Source organism: Bombus pascuorum, chromosome 14 (assembly GCF_905332965.1).
Source record: "Bombus pascuorum chromosome 14, iyBomPasc1.1, whole genome shotgun sequence".
Lineage (NCBI taxonomy): Eukaryota > Metazoa > Arthropoda > Insecta > Hymenoptera > Apidae > Bombus > Bombus pascuorum.
Genome location: NC_083501.1, coordinates 2614197 through 2637143, shown reverse-complemented (window position 1 = coordinate 2637143; position 22947 = coordinate 2614197). Strand labels below are relative to the sequence as shown.

The following is a 22947-nucleotide window of genomic DNA, read 5'->3' as shown; positions in this document are numbered from 1 at the left end:
TAGTATAATAATTCGATACGGCTTCTTTATCACTAAATATCGTAAAATTTGTCTCGAAGATTCATTTTTTTACGAAATTACCAACAAACACATCTAGGCACAAAAGCCTCTTTCCACGAGTTAATATTAATATTTCGTTGTTGCTTTAGCAAAGGAGAGACTGCTTTCTCTCGCCTTTGGTTGGAAATCTCTGCGTAAATTTCGTGCATCGTGTAGGGAACATGCTGACGCAAGTAAATTTGTACCACGATATCGAAGAAAAGAGGTACGCGTTGTTACGCAATTCAGACTGTTTTGCCAAACACGAGAAACGAAAGCACAGAGATGTATTACAGTTGTTATTGTTATTGTTGCAACCATTATCAGGTAAAATATATTTTCATTCGTTGTTGTCAAAAGCATAGTTCCGCGCGGTTGCTTATCATCTCAGAATGTTCTCTCTCGCGACTTGATTGTTAATTAGCGTTATAAAATAATCAGCAGTTTCTTTTGAAACGAAATGTAATTAACCACAGGAGATTGCCGGCACAACGTTGTAAACAGCGAAAAGATTAGAGATTCCTATGAAACGCATCGATGAGACAAAGGGGAAAGGAAACGCCTTTCGAGTAGCAGGTAATTATGCAAACGAAGTGACAGCGATAGTTGGAAACTTCAAGATCCCTTCCAGCGATAATAAACAGACCTGTGTTCCTCATTAAATTTAAGACATCATTTGTTTCTCCGCTTCTCGTAGTTTCCGCACAATGCAACGGCCCTTAAACGAGATAATTGTTATATACAAAACACCTTTGAAAGCGGCATATACGGGGATGGATGAGCGGAGAAATCGGCGAAACTTGTCAACGACTTTGGCGACTGGGTTACGGGGGTAGAGCAGCGAGTATTCTTGCAGGGCGCTGGCTAACGACTTAATGGACAAAGCTGCCGCCAACTTTTTCTTCTAACCTTCTCTACTCTTGTTACTTTTATTCCCGAGACGTGCAACGACTATTAATCTATCTTCTCAACTTTTCCGACGACGAGAATTACAACGGATGAGAATACCGACAGAAGCGAGAATACTAAAATCATCTCGTTCGCGGAGTCGATTCTGATTTCTCGCTTTTTTCATCCCAGCGAATATTTCCTGTTATTTAAACGTTATCGGCGAGAAATTGAAACGTTTTAAACGCTCCTTGCGTTTTTCTTTCTCAATCGAACAATGCTAATAACGATGTTAATGCTTATTTGCACGATTTTATCGCTTTTTCTCCAGACTTTTCGCTCCACTATTCGCCAGTTTAGAATCCTTAGAATCTTTTCGTATCGTGCGATACGTCTATCCAATATATATAGGTATAAAAAGTGATCAAAAGAAAATTGATAAAGCTGTTGCAACAACTGTAGTAATAGGAATTGTTAGGAAACTGAAACGATACTGCAACTAAGTTTATCCAGCGCTTAACGACAGAAGCACTGCACTGGTCGGAAGTCAACACAGTACACACGTACGATTGTAGTTACTGCTGCAGTTAACTCGCTTCACCCATACACCGTGTAAATATTTCAACTACCGTGTACTGATCGTTTTATAATTCGAGTAACATCGCGTTATACTGGTATTTGAAATAAATAGGTATTCGTACAGTTGCCAATCAAGATCGTGGTACTGCGTAAGAAGATTTCGGAGAAACGATGCAAGAATGAAACGAAGGTATCGAAGATTAGTAAAATAACGTTTAGCTTGCAGAAATATATATTCGGCAATTTTCTCGATACAAACTTTCGCGCGATTCGATCAACCGATCGATCGTTCAGTCAGCGCAATGTTTTCAACTTTTGAGTAAAATGATTACTTTAAGAAGTCGATGCCAATCGTGCAGTGAATACGATGACACGAAGTAGCTGCGGCTGTACACGATCGATCGCAACAGGGATAAATAATTAGAGGCAGTTGTTTTATGTTAGTGACCATGACTTTCGTTCGTTACGACGTTTAATTATCATGTCAGAAATTATCAATTTTCATTCCACGCGATAAAATTGCATCGGACACGGAGTTCGTGCTCGGAAGTATAACGAGCGACGTGACTTCCTCCTCGTGGCCTGGACACAATTGAATCTCGACAGGGATCCGAAAACGTTAGTGGATTTGTTGTTGCGGAAGAAAGTGGCCGTGAATTATCGCGCTAGATATTTATAACGTTGCCGCGCTGTCTCCAAATACGACGGATCGACAGAGAAAGAGAAAGAGAGAGAGAGACAGACGGACAGACAGAGAAGAAAGAGAGATATTTTCACGTAGAAAGCGTTTTTCCAACGACAGTTTGTCGAATGTCTATAAATGTTATCTAAAATTGATACAACGTACAAGAAATAAGAACGATCGACTGACACCATCTCTGACAGATTCCTGATAATCTTGTTGACGCGAAACGTAAAACGTAATAAACGTCGATAAACACCTGTTTTAGTTGAAATTTGTTGCTTGCTTCTCTTACATTCGAGTACATTCTCGGTATTTCTTCATTAGGTGTGCACGGAACTTTAAAACAAACTTAACGAACTTCTGTCTCGCATTAATGAAGCCACGGTAAAATCGTTTCAAGCAGTCTAACTTTTCTGCTTCTCAGTAGTAAATTACTTTCTCCAGCGTGCAAGAACAAATCTATCAACTAAATATCACGATGAAAACAAGCTGAACTCGGATTATTTAAATTTATGATTTACCAGAGTTTCGTTTGTACCGATAAAAGTCCTTATCGAGAATCATTCGTATTTCCACGCCACCGGATTTCTACCGCTTACTGATCGTAAGTTCGATGATAAGCCGTTTTCCGCTAGGATCAAATATTCTCGAGAATCAACGATTCATTCTGTTCGTATCGGCCCACGTGTTTATGTCTAAGCAAATACATCTGGAAATCATACCACGCTATATACAGTGTACGTAGAATAACGTATAGGTACACATGTATGTATCTGTACGTATACATACGTCTCTGTATGTATAAATACATACAAAGGACGACGGAGGAGTTTGTCTCGTCGATGACTCGACGTGGCAACGAGAACCGTGCGTTTCCGTAGCAGAGTCATTACTTCTCGGCAATGACGGCAAACCGTATCGCGTCGGAGATGAGCCGAACGTCTTAGAAACAACGACAGCGAGGAGACGTTTCGTTGTATAATTACGAAATACCGTAATTACGAACTAGACTCATTCGTGAATTTTCAAACTTTATTTATTCCGTTTAGAAATTACGCGCAGTTAATAAGTTGATATGGAAACGGGGAAAGAGGAGAATCGTGACAAAAATCTCAGCGATATTGTGGCGTGAGCGATGCAAAATATGGAGCAGCCGGTGTCCTCTTAACGCCGTTAACGACAACGTTAACGGGGTAATGGAAGCGTCGCTCGTTTTATAATTATCAATCCTTTCCGCCCAGTATATCGAGATAATCCGCTTTTTTTTTCTTTCAATGGGGCTATTATTTACGACTCGGTGTTCTGCACGGCAGCTGTTGAATAAAAGTACTTATGTATCCGACGATAAACCGAACCTCTTATCGATTGAGAGCAGCGGAAAAGAGGAAAAGAAGGAGCAGGCGAAAGAGAAAGAAAAGAAGGAGGGGCCGGAGGAAATCCGGTGGAGCGGAAAAGTGTTCGGTTATACTGGCACGAAATGTATGAATCTTCCATGCGAACTGCAGCTCTGCAGCTGATTTCTTTTGTTTTCTTTTGGCGGCGCGGACGTTCGTTTCTTCGTCCACAGGTGCATTAACGGGGTGTAAAGTAAGTGCAAAGTAAGAGACATTGCTTCCGCGCCACTCTGCCTACCGCTACCAGATTAATAACTTCCCGCTGGTTTATCGCCCAACCAACTTTCCAAATATTACAGCGTCCAGCTTTGGTCACTCGTTTCTTGTTTGCGTCATAAAATTCAAACATCAGCTAAATGTTTGTTCCTCGCTTAGACTCGTTTCACGCGCAAATACGCGCTTGATACACATATGAAAATGAATATACGTGTATAACATGTGCCGACGTAACAACGTAATTGAATATACCGTGTGTACCAGTGGAAACGTTCGCACAACGATTCTGGTGAAACGCGGCGTCTCGAGACGCGCGTGTGAAACCGGCCTAAACGGCTCACGGATCGAACGTTGTCGTACGTTGTACGAGTCCTGTTTACGAACTAGTAGTATTGGAATTATAATATTTTAGTCGTAAGATGTTAGTAGCTAAACGACGTAACTTTCTGCAACGAGGTAGTTAGCAGAGCGGCTACATCGAATAGATTCGTAGGATACGACACAGGTTGATTCCCCGAAATCCTTCTCGAGACACATAGGAAAGTCTGTTCCTCGCAACGTATGCAACTGCAAATCCTTCTTGAAACATATGGCGGAATTCTTTAACTCGCGGTAGTTTGGTGACACGCTCGATATTCACCAATCCCTGAACCCGAAATAAGACGTCTCTATATTTTCTTGCCAGCGCGTATTCTGAATTTGTTGTTTTATACGCACATATATTGAAAATTTACGTTTTATCTTATATACACAAGAATCTATAAAAGATATTATGCGCATTCGCGATTTATTACAAGAATATGCTTGAAGGTATTACGATTTAAAAAATACGGTTATCGGTCGTTAAACGAGCAAGTACACACACATAGCGTTGTATACACGGTTTCCAATATTCGCTGGAAATTTATAATCAAGCAACGTCGATCAATTTTCACTTTACTTTTGTTGCCTCTTTTATCTTATAACACCCGATAACCTTTTATTTCCGTTTCATGACCTTTTATTTCTTCGTAGTCGTATCATCGTAGGAGCAAATGTTACGAAACGTCGAGACTGAAAATCTACAAGGAAATATTTCAGCGGTAAATAAACGCATACTTGGTAGCTGACTGGACTACAAATTCAATGAAATTTTTCCTGGCAATTTTTAAATCGTTGACCTCGATTCGCTGTCGTTGAAACTTGTACACGTACGATCGCGTTGTGTAAGTCTTTCGCTTTTTTTCTCCAACATTGTTAACATCGCTTTGTGAGCACGCGAGGGCAAACAAACGAGAGAAATGCTACAGAAAGAAGAAATCGACGCATGATAAAGGTAACGTGTTTCAATTTACGACACAGTGGTTTCGTTACTTTCCAGATGTATGACCTTTCAATTTCTATAGACGTTCGTCCATATTCGTTAACTGTATTTACAAGCTGTATCTATAATTTCGATTATTATCAAGAAAATTGCTATTGAAAGACGTGGAAGCTTGGCAGAAAACGTGGCTAATACAAAATACGCGTAGGTATATTTTTTCGTCTAACCGGAGAACAAAGGTAGAATCAACGATCAAACATTTTCTCGTCATCGTAAATAAACGATAACGAGTATGCTAATAAATCGTTATCGTTTATTTAACGGCCAAGGATCACCGCAGCTACGATCTATTCCTCTAAATTGGTCGAACGTTAAACGACGCGAGTTAAACGCAAAACAGATTCGAAAACGATTTCTTCAGTTTTCGAATTTAACGTTGTTCCCTTGGTGAATTTACGGAACAGGTACGGCACGATCTATTTTCCGAGCGTTTCATCTTTCATCAAACACGTTTCTTTATAAACGTACGTTTCACGTGGACCGATTTGAAATATTCCATAGATTTTAGATAAATCAGTTGGTTAGTTGAACCTATCGTAAAGAATTTAACGCGCGCGCAGATGCGTTTTGGAAATTCAAATAGCAAAGGGACGCATCGAGAAATTGGAAATTGGAAATTGAAAATTCGAAGACGGATTAACCATCGAATAGATATGCGAGAATGGTTTAGCTTTCTCGTTAAATGGAGCCAAAGCGTGGAAAAGCGGGATTCGCACATGCCAATTGTTTGCTGCGATTCACACGTAAGTTTGCTAGGAAGCAACGTGTGACCGCGTGCTCGCGCTACCTCTCTGAATAATGAAAGCGGTTCGAATTCAAACGCGCCCATCGATTTCCCGTGTCTCCGACCGTTCGTCGCGATTGTTCCATGGTTTAAGTTGAAACATGGTGACACTCTTCTCTCGTGCTGTTTTCTCGATATTTTCAAAATTTATGGCGCGCGTCTTTTTCTTGACAAATGAAAATCGATGAAAACATCGAGGGAACGATCGTTCAAATGTCTGGCTAATTAGGAACACGGAGACGAAAAAGGAGAAAGCGTCGATCGACGCGAACCGTCAAGTACGTAGGAAAAATCAAACGAAACTCGAACAACCGACGATGCGTGAACTTCCAACCTTTTGATCCGAGCGCTAGGCGATTTAAATATGATTTTTGCCTAACCTATGCGACATTTAACTGTTGTAACGTAAGTTACGATAGTGTATTGATCGTTATGGATAAACGAAAGGAACGTTTTTTCAAAACGATACCAAAATAAGAGAAAGTAAATTTAAGCAAAATTATTTCATCGTTATTTAAGTCGATATCTGTAACATGCCTTCGAGTCTGGCGACAAAACATAGCCAGCCTCTGTTCACAGCGCGGATCGAGTATTATCTTGTTAAATACTTGATGCTCGGCGTCTTGCGTACGTGTATCATCGTTTATTACACCGAGTTCGAAGGACCACCTAAATTATATGTGTTTGGGGAAACTTCAGCTATATTTACACAGTCGATTACAAGGTACCACAGAAACCCGTTGCTTCTGCTTTACGAGCAGTCAATTACAAAATAATTGCAGTTTGTTGAGTATCCGTGGCAATTTGCGTGTCCCCGACCGCGTCATCGTAAACCGTATTCGCGGTGTGCTCTCCCTTCTCTCCTCGTTTCTTACAATCTCGAGAGAAAATTTATCGTTTCGTCGTCGCTACAACACACTTTCCACTTTTTCCTCAAATATCCTCCTTTAACGTACTGTATCTTACGGAGCCGATAGCGGGAAACATTGCCGCGTGGAAAGCTTTGTAACACAGAGAAAAGACGGGACAATCGGATGGTGTAATATCCGGAGCGTACGGTGAATGGGATAAATTTTCCGAATGGAAAGCGCGTAATTTGTTGTTTTCAACGGCTTGTGCTATACGCGGTCTGGCGATATCACGATGAAGAATCGCTTTATTCCGATTCGCCAATCCTACTTCGCAACTAGCGATTTTATTTTATTTTCTGCATTGGGCAACTCGAAATGTAGCGAATGATTCTATCGAACGTGGAGAAGAATCTTACGGCGACGTTAATCTGCTTTTGCGTAATGTTGCGTGTACGAGTTAAAACGTTACGCACGCCGTCCGAGTCATTTCGTATCGTGCGCTGGTTCGTCCTATTTCCTCGCGGTAATTCGCATCGACGCGAGCCTAAAGCTTGAAACTTTATTTCCTGATGTTCCATTACGTAGAAACGCGTAGCTCGTCGTTCGCTCCTCGCCCTTCCTTCCGAAGCGTCTTCTCTTTAGGGCGATGTCGAACGTTGCTTGTACTCGGTGGTGGCTCGTCGGTCCGAGTTTATAAAATATATGGCGAAGGGTATATAAACGCGAGCATCCAAACCTTCTTCCGATCGAATAGACAAGCTTAACCGTGATTAAAGTTAACCCGAAGCAGCCGAGTATAAAGCTGGAATTTTCATTCTGTTTAGATTAAATTTCGGAACGTAATAAAAAGCAAACAAACAAATAACGCGGCTACCGAATCGCGTGTTTAAGTGCGTTCGATGGAGAACGTGTCCTTTATTCGCGTGGCTTATGGAACCGGCACTTTCTTCCTCCAGAATCTAGAAAATAAAACGGAAACTGATGGCCATTGACGTTTTCCTTGCTAACCCCGACCCGATATCGTTCCAACACTCAAGGAAAAGCATTCCCATTACCTTTCTATTACCTCGTGCAAAAATTCGCGAGCCAGCTTTCCTAGTTACTTCTTCCTGCTTTCATGAGAACATTCAACTCCCATTGGACGAAATCTCTCCGAGCGAAGCTATCGACATAGTAGCTGCTAAAAGCAAACAACCATCGTGGTGATCGTTGGCCAGCTCCATTCTGCCTTGATAGATCAATGACCGAGCACTTGCTTCCAGAATTATGCGGCTAATCTCAATTATTTAACAACGATACGTCTAAACTGTCGATTACACCGTACGGACCATTAATCCGTTTCAACGGATCGCAGTTGGACTTTAGTTCCAGCGTTTCGTCCATGCCACCCGCTGCAGACCGCGTCTCAATTTCCTTAGCGATTTTCCCAGTTTCGTGTTTCTATCAGGCTGATCGTTCCGTTTTTAACTCCCGTTGCCACGCTCGATCGCCCACACACTGTTCAGTTTTCAAGTATAGCTGCTGTTCGAGAAATTGCAATTATACCGAATCGACAAAATTTGGACATATAGTTTCGACATCCTGGAATTTTGGAAAAATCAGGATTGAACGAAGCGATTTTTAAAAAGATACTTTCTTAGCTGCAAATTTTGAAAACGGACACTTTTACGAGCAAATGATATAATTTTGTTATATCTTGCGTTTTGAAAATACGATGCTCTAAAGGAAGAAGGAGGTTTTTAGCGCAAGAGGAATGTTCATTCGACATATCGAAGAAGAGCAATGCACAATAATATGTATGTAAATAATAAATAAATGTATAATAAAGAAAACAAGAAAATACACTACTGTCACGCTCCAGTCAATCCGTCGTTACTAACCTCAGAGAATTGTCAGACACAAATTGACGGGATTCTTGGCAGTGTAATCATCGCGTATCGTACGCAACGACTACGAATTAATAGTAGATCGAACACGTGGTTGCACGACAAGCGACGTCTCGAAGATATTTCTCTCCAAAGTCGAACGATGGTACGCTGGAACTCACAACGACAACCGAGAATCAAAGGCGTCCATTTAATTTTCGATACTCTGCTACTTACAAAATATCCATACCGTTCCGTCTAGCGAGTTTACTATAGAAATGCATCGATTTAGTTGCTCGAACAGCAAGAGTAACGAACACTTCGTACTGTACAACGATACGTACACATGTTTGCCAGAGGCAATGATTTCCATCGTTCCAACAACGGAGAATTCGCTAAATGAAATACGATAGTTGGAAATAAAAAGATGGAACGCGAGAAACGTTCGTTGCCGGAGAAGAGGAAATTCAGGATTTCGTAGCGCAAAAAGTGTTGTTCGCGATAATCAACTCGTGGAGTTAACACCTTAAACGTCCGAAAAGTAAACACGCGTGCTGTTCGATTGTCATTAGTCATCAGAGCGGACGGTTGTATCCTGGCGGGATTACGACGCGCCACGGTAACGAGAAAGCAGAACGTTAAATCCGTAATTCCGCGGAAGATTCTGTACACAGTGGAACACGTGACAACGTTAACCCATATATCAACCCCAAACACACGCGATTTACGTTTATTTGCTTTCACTTTATATAGAGCAGCAGATTTCCTACCGGCTTGTCGTTGCTCGACACTCGTGCAACGCGTTACTGTTCATAATGTTACTCTCTGCTGTTCTGATAAATTTGATTCGGAGTAATAACTCGTGCATTAAGGTGATTAAAGGGATGCGAGAGATTACGCGATCGCGTGCCACCGACAATCCCCAAAACGTCTTTTTCCCCTGATCATCAATTTTATCCGAGATAATCGTTGTCGAGCAAGCGTGCACCGGCTTACTGATAAGTTCATCAACGCTTTTTTCATCAACGAATCGCTTTAAATTCTACTCGGTCTATTTCTACTCGCACATTTTCGTATCCGTGTTTTTCGATCAGACGCTGTTTCACCAACGGCGCTAATCTTCGTTTTATTTTCGTTGTTAAAACTATTTTTATATAGACAGTTTCGTTCATGGTGAGTTTCCGGCAGTTTTCTTAGCTCGTATATTTTATGTTTTTTCTTTTTTGCTGAATTTTATGCCGAAACGCCTATCGGTGTCGTTTATCTACCATCGAAACGAAACATCTCGTAGTAACAGCGATTCGCTCAGCACTCGACTTCGTTAACCTCGCGCCAATTGACCGACTACACTTTACATTTATCGTCGTGCGGTTTAATATCGCCCTCGGTTAAAATGCTAATGAAACTGCAATGGTTTAAAGGGCTTTATCACTCGTAATTAAAAGTCACCCGTGTGTCTTGCAATCGCTGTACGTGCAACGTTTTCCATTCTTCGGACCGAGATACGCGACTTGTTCAAGGCGTTGTTAGATCGGTCGATCGGTCGCGTAAACGAGGATTTTCGTAAAACTGTCATTTCGTAGTTCGTTGCTTTTACCCGTCGCAAATTGTCTGTACTCGTTCGATAATATTATAATCGCGGCGATATTAAACGATTTGGGAGTTTCCAGCTGAAAAGAGAAGCAGCGCGGGACTCGGATGATCTGTAGCTTGTAGCGATAAGCAGAAGCTTGGCTCATCAAGCGGGCGCAAGTTTTCGCCTTCAAACGTTCACAGACTTTTCATAAAATCCTACGCGGAAGTAAGTTTCGTTCAAATTTTCATCAACACGGACCGGGGGAAAGAAACTGTCGTCGGAAGTTTCTCGAAAGTTGGGCCGTGCAAGTTCTACCGTGTCTGGCCACGACCGGCAGTGGCTTCTGCACGCAACGTAACGTCTGCGTCCGGAGACAGCAGCTATCGCGTTTCCTCTTCACAACACTCGCTGCTGGGCATTTGTCTTCATTTCTTGCGCCACTCTAACCTACGTAGTACACGTAGTTATGATTTAAGGCCATAGTACCGCACCGCAAAGGAGGCAAAGAGGAAGAAGTAAAAGAAGATGACAACGACGACGAAGACGAGCCGCCTCTCTCTCTCTTCTCTCTTCTCTCTCTCGCGTTACGTCGCGCCGTTTCGGAACGCTTGAGACTCGAAGTGTTATCGTTCTCGACACCTTATTGTCAGCGTCACGTTTCACCGAGGAATGTCGCGCGCCGGTAATTAGCGTATCGCGTGACGAGAAATTAGGCGATACGTCGATAACTTTGTCGCCGCGAATTTCGCCCCGCGAGAAATCTTCGCGGTGAATCTCGTTTCGCTCGAAATTATTTCAAAAATCTACTCGATACGCGGCATGTTCTCGAGCCGCTCGAAATATCTCGAAAAACACGGACACGAAAATATGCTTCAGACAAAAGTCCTATAGCACCGAGAGCGACGTACTGCGCTTTTCTCCGTTTGGCCCTGCGACGATCTCGAAACGGATAATCTTCTTAAACGGGTACCACCATCTTTTATCACGTATTCTCGTAGTTGACACGCGGACGTTTTCAAAGCAACGGAAACTCGTGTCTTTTGCGACGTCCGCTATCGAGATATGAACTTTGAAATGTACACTGTACCACGTGTACATCATGTACGCCACAGGGGACGCATAAAGGTGTTTTTCATAACGCTACCACTGGTACGGCATCGTCGAGTCACAAAGCTCGCAGTTTTTTAGTGTTTGCAAATGCACCGCTCCGCCCAATTTGAAAGTTCGTATCACCGTAGCGGATGGCGCGAAACACGGAAGTTTGTGCACGGTGTTTCGAAAACGTGCGAACGTCGGCCGCAAAAATGCGTAATAGAAGACGGAGGTATCCGCTTGGAAATTGCAATTCCTCGCTGATAAGAGAGAGTCAGATAAGAGTATACTACGTCACCCTACACGTCATGGAATTTTCACCCGAAACATTTTTTCGTATATGCTTGAACCGGACACACCGTACGCGTACGTGTAGCGTTTCCTCGCCTCGATAGGATTAGACGAACGACAGGAAGTTAGGTTTCCAGGAGGCAATCGAGTTTGAGACGTTTAATCGGCGAACGAACGCTGAACTAAAACCTGTTAGCAGATGTAAGAGAAAATATCGCAGATGCGCGTAATATATGTTACACGATTCTTCAACGGGGAATTCGCGACACGATTCGTCCGGGAATCAAATTAACATGAAGTTTCGCGCGAAATCTATTAACAAATTACAGGAAGCGGCACTCGCGAATGTTTCCTGAATAAATTTCCAAGTTGGAAAGTTGTTAGTTACGCATTAATGTTCGTGCGAGCGACACGGTCTAAAGTTGTACTTCTGTGTAGATCGTGTACATGTATGTTCGAATAAAAAATAACTTGGCGGTGTCAAGTCGATCGCTGTACACGTCATTCGTTACGAGGATAGAAATTTCGATAGATTTATAGAAATATACGAACGGAAATATGTAAACAGCAAATATTTCGAATTATATTTCTCATTTTAAACTCGAGGGAAATATAGAGGATATTAATGCAACGACATTTTTATTCCACCATTGCCGAATTACGATGAATTACCAGCAGCTATATCGAGCAACGTCGTCCACTTAATCTCATCGAGTTACTGCCTAATTAACTTTTAGAAAAGATTATAATTTCTGGCCTTTATCAGAGATACTCTTCGAACACGTCCGTAATTTCATTTCTTATTACGTTTATTCGACAGTGTACGATGAGAGAACGAGGAGATAAAGGATGAAAATTGAAATATTTCGCGGAAACTGCTTGGTAATTTTGTCTATTCGTTTAATAACGCTCGTCGTAAATATTACTACAGAACCTACATACGGTTCTCGTTGTGACTAGCGAATTCCAAATTATTCGTACACGGCCTCAGTAGTATAACCATGAAACATGTCAGACACCGGAGTAATTACGTATATCTACTTGTTGATTGTTCGTTTTATTCGAATTAATTCCATACAGCAGTTACAACGAAATATTTTCCACGCGTCAGGCGATTCTTAGACACCTAAATGAATTATTCATTTTGAAAATTATTCAAGCAAGCGTGAAGTTAGCGTACGTTCCTATCGATTCGTTGATCCGTCCATCAACCGAGACTAGAAGTTTGTTACCCGAGTGAAATTTCCAATGGAACGTGCGATACGAATCACGTTAGAAAATTCGTCTCAAAACACGGAACATCGTAGTACCGTTTGATAAAAACTGCGTAAAGTTGATTCGACGATGTTGCGATCGCGATCGATGGACTAAATCGATCGGCTGTGAGCGTTGTCATATAGATACTTCGTTCGATCTGTAAAAGGCAGAAAATTTGCAGAAGTGAAAATAAAAAAAAAATAAATCTGGGGCAAAATTTTATATCGTAGCGTAAAATCTCTCTGCTTTCAGTACTTTGACCAATTAATCGACTTTAAACGGAAAATATTTCAACGATCCGGAACTCTGAACGAGGCTCGCTGTATTTTCTAATTTTACAGAACTTTTCGAGTAGCTACTATTCTGCCGCTTACAATAGTAATTGACCTATCGTAAATCCAGGTTAAACGATCGATCGATCAAGCAACGTAATACCGACTCTATTACCGGTCTCTATTAATCAAGGTATGTTTTGTGTGAATTGTCCTTTGTTCCTGCACCCTATCATTACGCTTGATGATTAGCGCTATACGTTACGTATTACGTACGATATTACCAATTACCGATCATATATTTTAAGATTTATATTTACCTTTGCGATACGTCTAATAAATTTAGTTGTGCCGAGCCGATAAAAAAATTAACTAATATACATACAATATGTATATATGGGAGCCTTTCTTTCGGAATGTTTGGCAAAGTCCCCGATACTTTAGTCCAGACTTTTTATCACAGCCGTACTTAAAGAATAAAACTGAGAAATAGCTGTTTATGAGTCAAGTCAATTATGATTATCCGAGATTTATGACGGTGGGCTTGGGCTCAAAGTGACATAATGGGTCGCTGAACGTAGCCACGGTCACGGGAGGGTGTACCTAACAGAGGTATAAAGTAATTAAATAACTCTCCTTAAAAACAGGGATTGACCCGAGGAATACGGAGATGAGTATATAAGGGCAGTTCCACTTGAACTGAGATTCAATTCGATAAGTTCTACTAGTACAGAGAACGCTTGTCATCCCGTTGACCGTGTTTCGTTATCGAACCTAAATTCATCGTAATCTAATCATCGACATCATTTGTTAACGTTTGTAATACGTCCGATAAATAAAATTCATCTAATACAAGACAACTATGGACAACTCGCAGCAAGATTCATTACACGCCCCGTTTTCCAACGATGACCCGACATATATATTGTATCGTATGGTGGTTTTTTAAATTAATTCAATTGGAAGTTTGCTTCCTCGAAGTTTTACGCTAAATACTACTTGAAGAAATAGTTCGGTTTCACTGGAAACCTGTTGGAAAAAGTTTAATCGGAATATATCGGTTTTAATCGGTTCGATGGAGAACTACCAGGCCGAGGCCGCTTGTTGCAAAATTTAGGTAACGGCGTGAATCTTGTCACGTGCCAAGTACAGAACAATTATTAGCACTCGTCTGAAGTGTATTCGTGTTGCACTTCCAATTACGTGTCAGTCGTTATTTTCTGTGCGAAGGAGTTTCGTGATGGCTGGCACATGGGGTCAGCGTTCTTGGCAGTATGCCGCGTGTCGTGATTGTAACGCTGTAAACATCGATTAGCGCGACAAACGCAACCGCGGCAAGATTTTCTATCGGACATTCTACTAATTATGAGATAACAATCGACGCGATTATAACGTATTTCTGCAGACGTAACGAACGCATTACCTGCATCGCCTGCGTGCAATTTAATAACGCAATTATCGATATATTTGCACGTCGTACACGTAAATACACGGGGCGTGTAAATACGCGTATAATCGTACGTTGCGATCATCTTGGCTAAATATTCGTTTGAAATTTACTACGACAATGACGAGTGTACGCGAGATATTTAGCGAGTTGCGTTGCTAACGGAATATCAAAGGCAATCGTTTAGAAAGAAAATTATGTGTTTGCTACGAGGGAAGAAGAAAAAGCGTTTGCCAGTGAAAGGAAGAAAATCGATTACAGAAAGAATTAAAAATTCAGTTCACGTTGATAGAAGTTCGTATTCTTGTTTCCTTCGACGATTGCAGCTTTTTTACATGCGCCAACGAAATCGATGTTTTCAATAGTCCATGAGCGAAATAAAATAAACACATCGGAGATTACATTTTTTCCCCAACTACGCGAATTTAATTTCTATCGATCGATATACTCGCGCACGATGGAAAATAAAAATAACTAATGTAACGCTAAATTCCCATTCCCTTTTTGCTTTGTCAATCGACAAATTTATACGAAGACGCGCGATCCGAGCAGGATACAGCGACTCGCAATTTGATGGGTTCCTTGGATGACTTACTCTTGTTCGTAATATTCGCTACAATTTGTGTTCTATACTTTAAATCAGTGACTCGCGATTATTTGGAAATGCACGTAACGCACGTGTATGCATAATATATGTAAATGATATAATTGTATTTCACGATTATATCGATACTTTGATAACATATAGTTTAGAAGATTTACGCCGTGTTAGTAATTAATATAAAATAATTTAAAAATAACGAATTACATCCTCATTATGCGGCATTATTATTGAGGATTAAATGTAAAACATGACAAAATTAATTAATAACCGTTCTAGTACGAACTTCACTTTATTAATGCACCATGAGATGTCGAAATGCATACATTTATTATCGGATCACGATGAACGTTCGTGAATTTTAATATCATTGCACGAATAGTACAAATTTTCTGAAAACAGGAATATTATTGTAGTAACGTAGAAATCGGCATAAATACGTAATCGTTATGCTTGTCGAGAAAAAACCGATTGGAAAGTTCGTCGAAGGCAGAAGATTATTCGAACATTATCGGTTTTTGTTCCTTTTAGCTGTCGAATTTTTACCATTAACAGGTATAAAATCGATTGGTGCTCGACAACTTTTGTCATTAACGTTTCATATGAAAAATGAATCGTCGATAAAATCCATAACCGACGTTGTTGGCAAAGTTAGTCAAAAATAGATCGAACGCTGGAGCTTTACATCGAAAACGGTATATCAAACTATTATATATCGTGTAACGATATATTTATTATTTATAGGATAGGCTGTCGATAAAAAATGGAAAAACAATACGTCGAAAGACACGGAAACTTGCTTCTTGTTCGTGCTGTCGCTGTCGTCTTCATCTTTTCCCACTGTTACGCGTATCTTTGATCGAAAGGCGACGACATTAACCGCGTTAACCTCGGATTAAGCTCTGCGCCGAAACGATTCTTCTCCTGTGATCTCGTTTCGACTGTCAGCAACTTGAAACACATTTCATTAAAAAGTTCGATTGCGAATAGCGCGACGCGGCACAGCAGGAAAATTTCTAGCGAAGCGAGGCTTTCTAAAACGTCTTTGACGCGATTAATTACACTCCTACCGGTTAACGACAGCCAGGGAGCGTAGCTCGGATAATCCTGGCACGAAATCGGTGCAATTACCTCTTAAATGGCATTTTCTCGTTATCGTATCCGTCGAAAGGAAATTGACGTCCGCTGTGCGAGCAAACGCGCCACCTAATATACGCATCGATAGTTGCGACCTCGTGACTGCAACTGCACATTTACGTTAATTCATTGTTTTCTCGCTGAAAATTAATTGCCTCGGCAGCACGAGCGCAAGCATTTCCAGAATATCGATATAATTTTCTTAGAAATTCTAGCGAAAAAGAAAAAGTGGCAGATCGATAACGCGAGCAAATGGAGACACGTTACGTTACTAGTTAACGTCGAATTTCTAGAGCAACAACTATGCAAGACAAAGTTGAGGAATGAGTGCTGTTACGTAGCATCGGTTTAGAGTAAAATAGACGCTTGTCAACTATGTGACACCAGCTTAAAGCTGCCGGATGACTGAACGCAACTTGCTTTACAAAAATATTTTCGCTCCAGACGAGTCGGGTTAGAGTATGAAAAAAGAAGAGAAACGAAGAAATAATACCATGTATTAACCCAGGAAAGGTAGTCGCGTGTACTTAATGCGTCGACCTACGATAGCGACGCAGCCGAGAGTATTTTAGAGCGTACTTATTGCGTCTTCGCTGAGAAATTGATGGCGGTATAACGGTGGTAAAAAAATTGGTGCGAGTTTATAAACTTGTTATTTCTCATCGGTACCTGCCTTTCCTTTCTCCTTAGACGAAATAAATCTTACACATCGGGAAGGAAAGTTTGCCATATAAAACACCTGTTCAGCTAAATCTAATATATTCACTTGCACATTATCTGCAAGGGAAGCGTCGAGATTTTATAGCTCCGATGGTCGAAAGGCACTCGAGTTACGGCCAATTTACGCAAGATGGTAATTTCGTTATTTTATTTTTACGGAATTCCCTTTAAATCTTAACTACGATACAGGCTACTCGAGCGAACGTTTTGGCGACTTTGGCGCTTCGGAAATCAAATCCGAGAGACAACGTGCAGCAAAATCCTATTTCTCGACGTTCCCAGTCTCTGAAACCTAAACACCGAGGATAGGATTCCTATTCTCGCATTGGCATTTCCAAATTTTCGCCAGCGAGCTTTTAAAAGTTAAGCGATCGAATTACGCGAGCAGACGATATGGATGGATGGGAAAGCGACCGGTACGACGCGATGAATATTAATAAATCGAGACGAAAACCAGTTTAATTTGTCGATCAATGTCCGCGTTTCTAAATATGTGTGATTTTGTTTAAGCACATAAGTATCCCACGCAAGCTACAATCTTAATCAGCTGCTATAACATCGCAATTTATCGTCCTCAATATATCGTCCTTAAGCACGAAATTGTCGAATTTCGATACGTTGAACTAGATAAAAGCATGGCGTCCGCGTATTGACGCTAGCTTGAAATTCTCAACTTTGATTCGACGCATTTAATTTCCTACTTGCACACGATGCTTTGATATGCTGGCGTTTATTAATCGTCGCTGTTAGCAAGGTACAGTTTGTCTTAGTTTCTACGCCGAATAATTTAAAGGTTGAACTTTCAAACTCTCGACCTTGCTGTCGCGCGTATGTTTACATGCCAGAACTATGCCCAGAAAAATAGATACAAACGGCGATTAAGGCGATAAAATTGAAAAAGCAACGAGCAGAGATTAACGCGTGAGACATAGCCGGCGTAAGTAAGAAGACGATGCGTTGCACAGTTAATTTCCGTCAAATTTCAGTGTATACAGTTTACGAGATAATTTCGCCGCTACAAGGTACGACGCGAATAGTCGAGTGACTCGTTTCGTCGATGTAACGACTAGGAATCGTCCTAAACGATATCGTACGCTTTCTATCGAGATTTTGCCAAAACTATCGTCGCGCAATTTGAATATGAATTCGATTGTTTCATTAAAAAAGTGCTCGCTTGATTACGCTGGAGTTCCTAATTGTTCGCGCGTGAAACGCGGAAGGAGTAGAGGGTAGTCGATGGAGGAGCGAAACAGGGGAGCAAAGGAAAGTAATCGGAAGTAAAGGGGAAGAGAAAGGCAGACGCGAAAGGTACAAAGAGGCGAACGGGCAGAGGAGCGGAGAAGAAGGAGGTTCGAGAGAAAGGAAGCTGCGAAAGGATAAGTTGAGTAAAAAAGAGCAACGCGAGGAGAAACAAAAGGGTGTTGGAAAAAGAATGACAAAGAGTTCTCGTAGGGTGAGAGGAAGTGGCAGAGACTCGGATCATGAAAAGAAACGAACATGAATAAAGATAAAGGAAAGAAAATGATCTAAGGCGAATGAAACGAAAAGGAAGAAACTGGGAGATATAAAGGAAGAAACGAGAGAAGAGAGAAGGCAGGTTAGAGAGAGAAAGAGCGAGAGAGGGGAAAGAAGAAAACGGGTAACGAGAACGAAATAAAAAAAAGAAAAAAATGACAAGAGGTTGGTTACGAGAGAAGGTAGGAGAGAAAGAGAGAGAAGTTTGGCGTCTAGTGTGTAGTTGACGTTTTATCGGAAGGCTGGTTTTGTTAGAAAGTCAATATCCGTGAAAAGTCCGGCGACTCGTTTCCTAATACGAACGAATCAAAAATCTAATAGACGCTGGATTAAAAAAAATTTAATTGTCGTAGCTCGTAAGTTAGCGCAGCGAGACATTGCAATTTTTCCAGGACGAACGTCTCTTTTGTTTAAGCATTTTGAAATAGCGCTGGAAATAACGTCGAGATCTCGTATTCCCATAATTCGTAGAACGTAACTCGACCGTAATCTACCATTTATTTAATTAGAATCGATACGATAGATGCAACGAATAACGCGAGAATTGATCCTCCTCTTTTCCCATTTTTTATTCAAAGGACGAGCGATCGTTTAGGTAACAGTAAGACGTATCGGTGGTACAGAGGCCATGAAATATTTTCAACCGATGCATTATGCATTCGATTCCCGTTCCAATATCGAAAAAAATATTCTGCGAAGCAGTTCTTCGTCTTCGGAAGATTGTTCTTCTTCGATGCTAGTGCCGATATCACGCATAGTAAATTCAACATTGCTATTCTATATTCAAATTTTCTTACCTCGCGGAATATTATCTTGACGTACGATGTTGCTATCAGATATCAGCGCGATAACTAATGGCCACTATATTTTCGATCCAGATATACCACATCGATTTATTTCTTTACTTTCCTTCTCCTTTTTTCTCCTTCTGTCTCTTTTTTTTTCTCTTTTTGCTTTTGAAAGGCGAAACACCTTGTTAAACGCGGCTTTAAACGTACTTCGTTTGCTTGGAATTCTCATTTTTCAAGTATGCAACTAAACGAAAAATTGGAAAAGTAACGGGGATGAAATGGCAAAAAACGTTAGGTACGTTAATACGAAACCGATTAAACGATTTAAAGCTTGTATGTTTAAACATCCGATATCCGTTTATATTACAAATTCACCGTGACACGGTGTTTTTCATTCGCTCTTAACCGCGATTTTTTCGTTCTTTTTCTTTTCGTTTTTCATCGTTTATCCTTTACTTTGATACAGCTTTCGTTTCTGAGGCTACTTGCTTCTCTACTTATCTTTAAATCCATCTGACTCAAGGGCGTATTCGAGAGAAGAGAGGTTGATAGATCCGAAACTCTCTCAGTTTCCTATCTAGACCGGAAATAGGTTAGATTTCCTAGTTCTCTCGATAAACTTGTACACGTAATACACGTAACCGATGCTTTACAGGCTGTTTATAAACTTTCTTTCAGCTTAGCTAAGCGATGACTGTCGCTGATATCGGTCACGAAAAACTTTACAAACGCCACTCTGCGAAAGCATGCAACGCCGATCCACTCACCTTTATAAATCTCACGAATTTTACGACCGGACGGAATAATCCCACTTACTCGAGCTCGCGCCAATTTCTTCTTCTTAAAACGTTGTATATTTTCCAGAAATCGCTTGTACTCGTCCTGTCATAGTAGGTACAGCGATCTTTCGGCCATGTCCCGAGCGCCTGCCGACGTGGCGTTGTCTATTCGACGTTTCAAAGAAATTCGAATATCGGCCTATATTTCTATTTCGAAATTACCGCGTCGATGTTTCAATAATCGCGAATAAAAATGGTATTACGCGTTTTGGAAATAACTGTAAGCAACAGGCAACGATTCGTCGAGAGATTCCGAACGAACGACGTAACGAGCTAATTAACGTCAAATTCGCCGTTCTCATAAAAATGAGCAGAGGCAGAGGCACGACACTTTCAACGTCCAAAGTATCTGACCTAATGAAACAATGCCATTAATGTCGAGCTCGCCTCGTCTATATTTCACTAAAAACAAATATAACTAAATGCTACGCGCTCAAAGTTACCAACTATTGCTCTGGGAATACACTTTTATCGTACCACAGAGCCCTGCTTCGTCGCTCTTAGCGCCTGGCGCTGCGTTTTTCAAATTGCACCTGTATTCTATGTTCGTTTATCCCCGTCCACTTGTATATCGTACACCTGAAAATGAAATCCAAAATTGTTAACCGCTTCTCGTTTTCCCAACACCCCTCGGACCAAGGAAACATTTATCATCGATCCGAATGTTCCCGTTCTCACGTTACGTTTCTACGAATAATTCCATCGTTGACGTAATTCAACACGAATATATTTATATTCTTACTTTATCGTCATCGGCTTCCATCCATTCAACGATGCGGTTCGATGGAAGAAACAACCGCGTATAATAGTAAAACAAGTACAGGCAGTAACGAGTAATTTCTAAATAGACGCGTGTCTACCGTGTTGGCTAAAACGAAAAGAACGTTTCGCTGTCTTAACGAGATCATTCAGCAATTTCACAGTTAAATGCATTTCAGGAATATCGATGAGCAGCGCATATTCTATACCAATGTACGCCGACACTTCGATCGATAACATTTTTCCACGACGTACTTGCGTATATTCGACACGCTCTTTTTTCTCTTCCTAAATTGAAACTAAATCGAACAAGAAATTAATTGCAAAAGCGAGCACAAGCAAAAATTTGCTAACTCGCGATTTCAAGGAGATCGTCTGATCACGAGGAGAATTTTGAAAAATATATGTTAGGTCGTCCGAAAATGTTTCTTTCGTTTTACAAGAAAATAATAGACGCACGATGTTTTTTGTTTTATATTGATCGAATTATGCACAAACATAATGATAGAAGTAGAACGAAATGGATCATACCTGATTCAATAAAGTAATATAAAAGAGAAATTGTTGTTCACCTATTATCACCTTACGAAACGAAAGAAACTTTTCGGACAACCTAATATATTACACGCTATGATTATAAGGAGCAGAATCGAAAACTGCAACGTGGCAAGCGATTAAACGATGGAAACGAAGGTAGTTTCCGTCGACAAAGTTTGAAGAATAGCGCTCCAGCGGAGAATACGTTGCTTTCGTTAAGAGATTCGCCGATGCTATAGTTAACCATAGTAGGATTCCAGTCCGAGCAAAACGCTACATACTTCACTTACATGATCGTTACGTCTAAATCCCAGACTGAAAAACTTATTCAATTCCTAAAGAGTGGAGGATTCCCTATTCATCTGAACGCGTATTTTAGGTCGTACAATCTTGCCATTCAGCATTCAGAGATGGGTGTTCCATCCTTAAAAGAGGGTGAAATTATTCTTTCGGTAAACTCGTGATTACTTTTATCGTATCGCACGCCGTACGTAATAGCGTGATAGTAAATGGGGATATAATCGAAAGAAGAGAGTTAGGCGCTTTTCGATAATACATCGTGCCGATAGTAAGCAGCAATCTTGCCGACGAAATGTTCGCAAGTGCGGCGTTAAACTTGATTCGATACGTCATCGAGTTACGTGGATTTTCGAGTGGTCGAAAATACTCGATGTACGAAATATCCAACACGGAGTAGGAAGAGGCGAGGAAGTAGTAGCCTTTGGGCAAGAGTTAGAACTCGTAAGAATCCAGCATCGAAGAAAGGACACACAGAGGGTTAGGTTTTTGCGATGGAGCAATGGACTGACGGATCGGATGGGAGGTGTGGAAGATAGAGAGGGGGGTGGTGATGGAAAAGCGGTTGGAGAGGGAAAAGCTAGAGCAAGAACGAGGGGGGAGTGGTGAATCGGAGTAAGGGTTGCAGCAGCGCTGTGACGGCCAAGCTCGGAAACACGGATGGGGTTGGCTTGCAAGCTCTTTCAGTCGCGGACAAGCCGCCACGCGAGGATAACATCGGACGTAGTATCGCGGCAGGGCAAGTTGCTTCGACAGCGACATCACCACACGTCCATCGTTAGTATACGATTATTCGTTAACGCTTAGGTGATATCAACACAGAATGATCCGTTCGTGAAGCAATCGCGTATTTCGCGTAATTCCAACGGATTGTTGTTCGGCACCACGTGGTGAATTGAACGTGGTAAGAAGAGCGCGGGCAGTGGATTCGTCAGACGGATCGAGGACGTGCTGCAGCCGATCTTGTACGTGCGAACGGCCGATTAACCGAGCTCGAACGATCGCACATCTAGAGAATCGCAGTGGGTTTCGTTGCGAGGCGATTCGACCAGAAGTTTCGCGTTACACGTACGCGGTACGTACCGGATTGCGAATTAATTGGCGGACCGGGAGCCGCGAATTCGGTCAATTTACAAGGTAGGGTTCGTCTCT

The 22947-nt window shown here is 41.3% G+C and overlaps 1 protein-coding gene across 5 annotated transcripts in view; it reads left to right on the top strand.

Annotated features, from left to right (window-relative positions):
• Positions 1-22947, top strand: part of LOC132914275 (basement membrane-specific heparan sulfate proteoglycan core protein-like) — a 265195-nt gene that overhangs the window by 101624 nt on the left and 140624 nt on the right. Inside the window, exon 1 of one of the 5 annotated variants that reach the window (XM_060973257.1) lies at positions 22466-22576. The exons of 1 other annotated variant lie outside the window; for it this stretch is intronic. The gene's annotated coding sequence lies outside the window, so the exon portion shown is untranslated. Of the gene's footprint in view, positions 1-22465; positions 22875-22947 lie in introns of those variants that run through there. 3 more of the 5 variants (XM_060973258.1, XM_060973256.1, XM_060973260.1) reach the window with 3 other exon arrangements.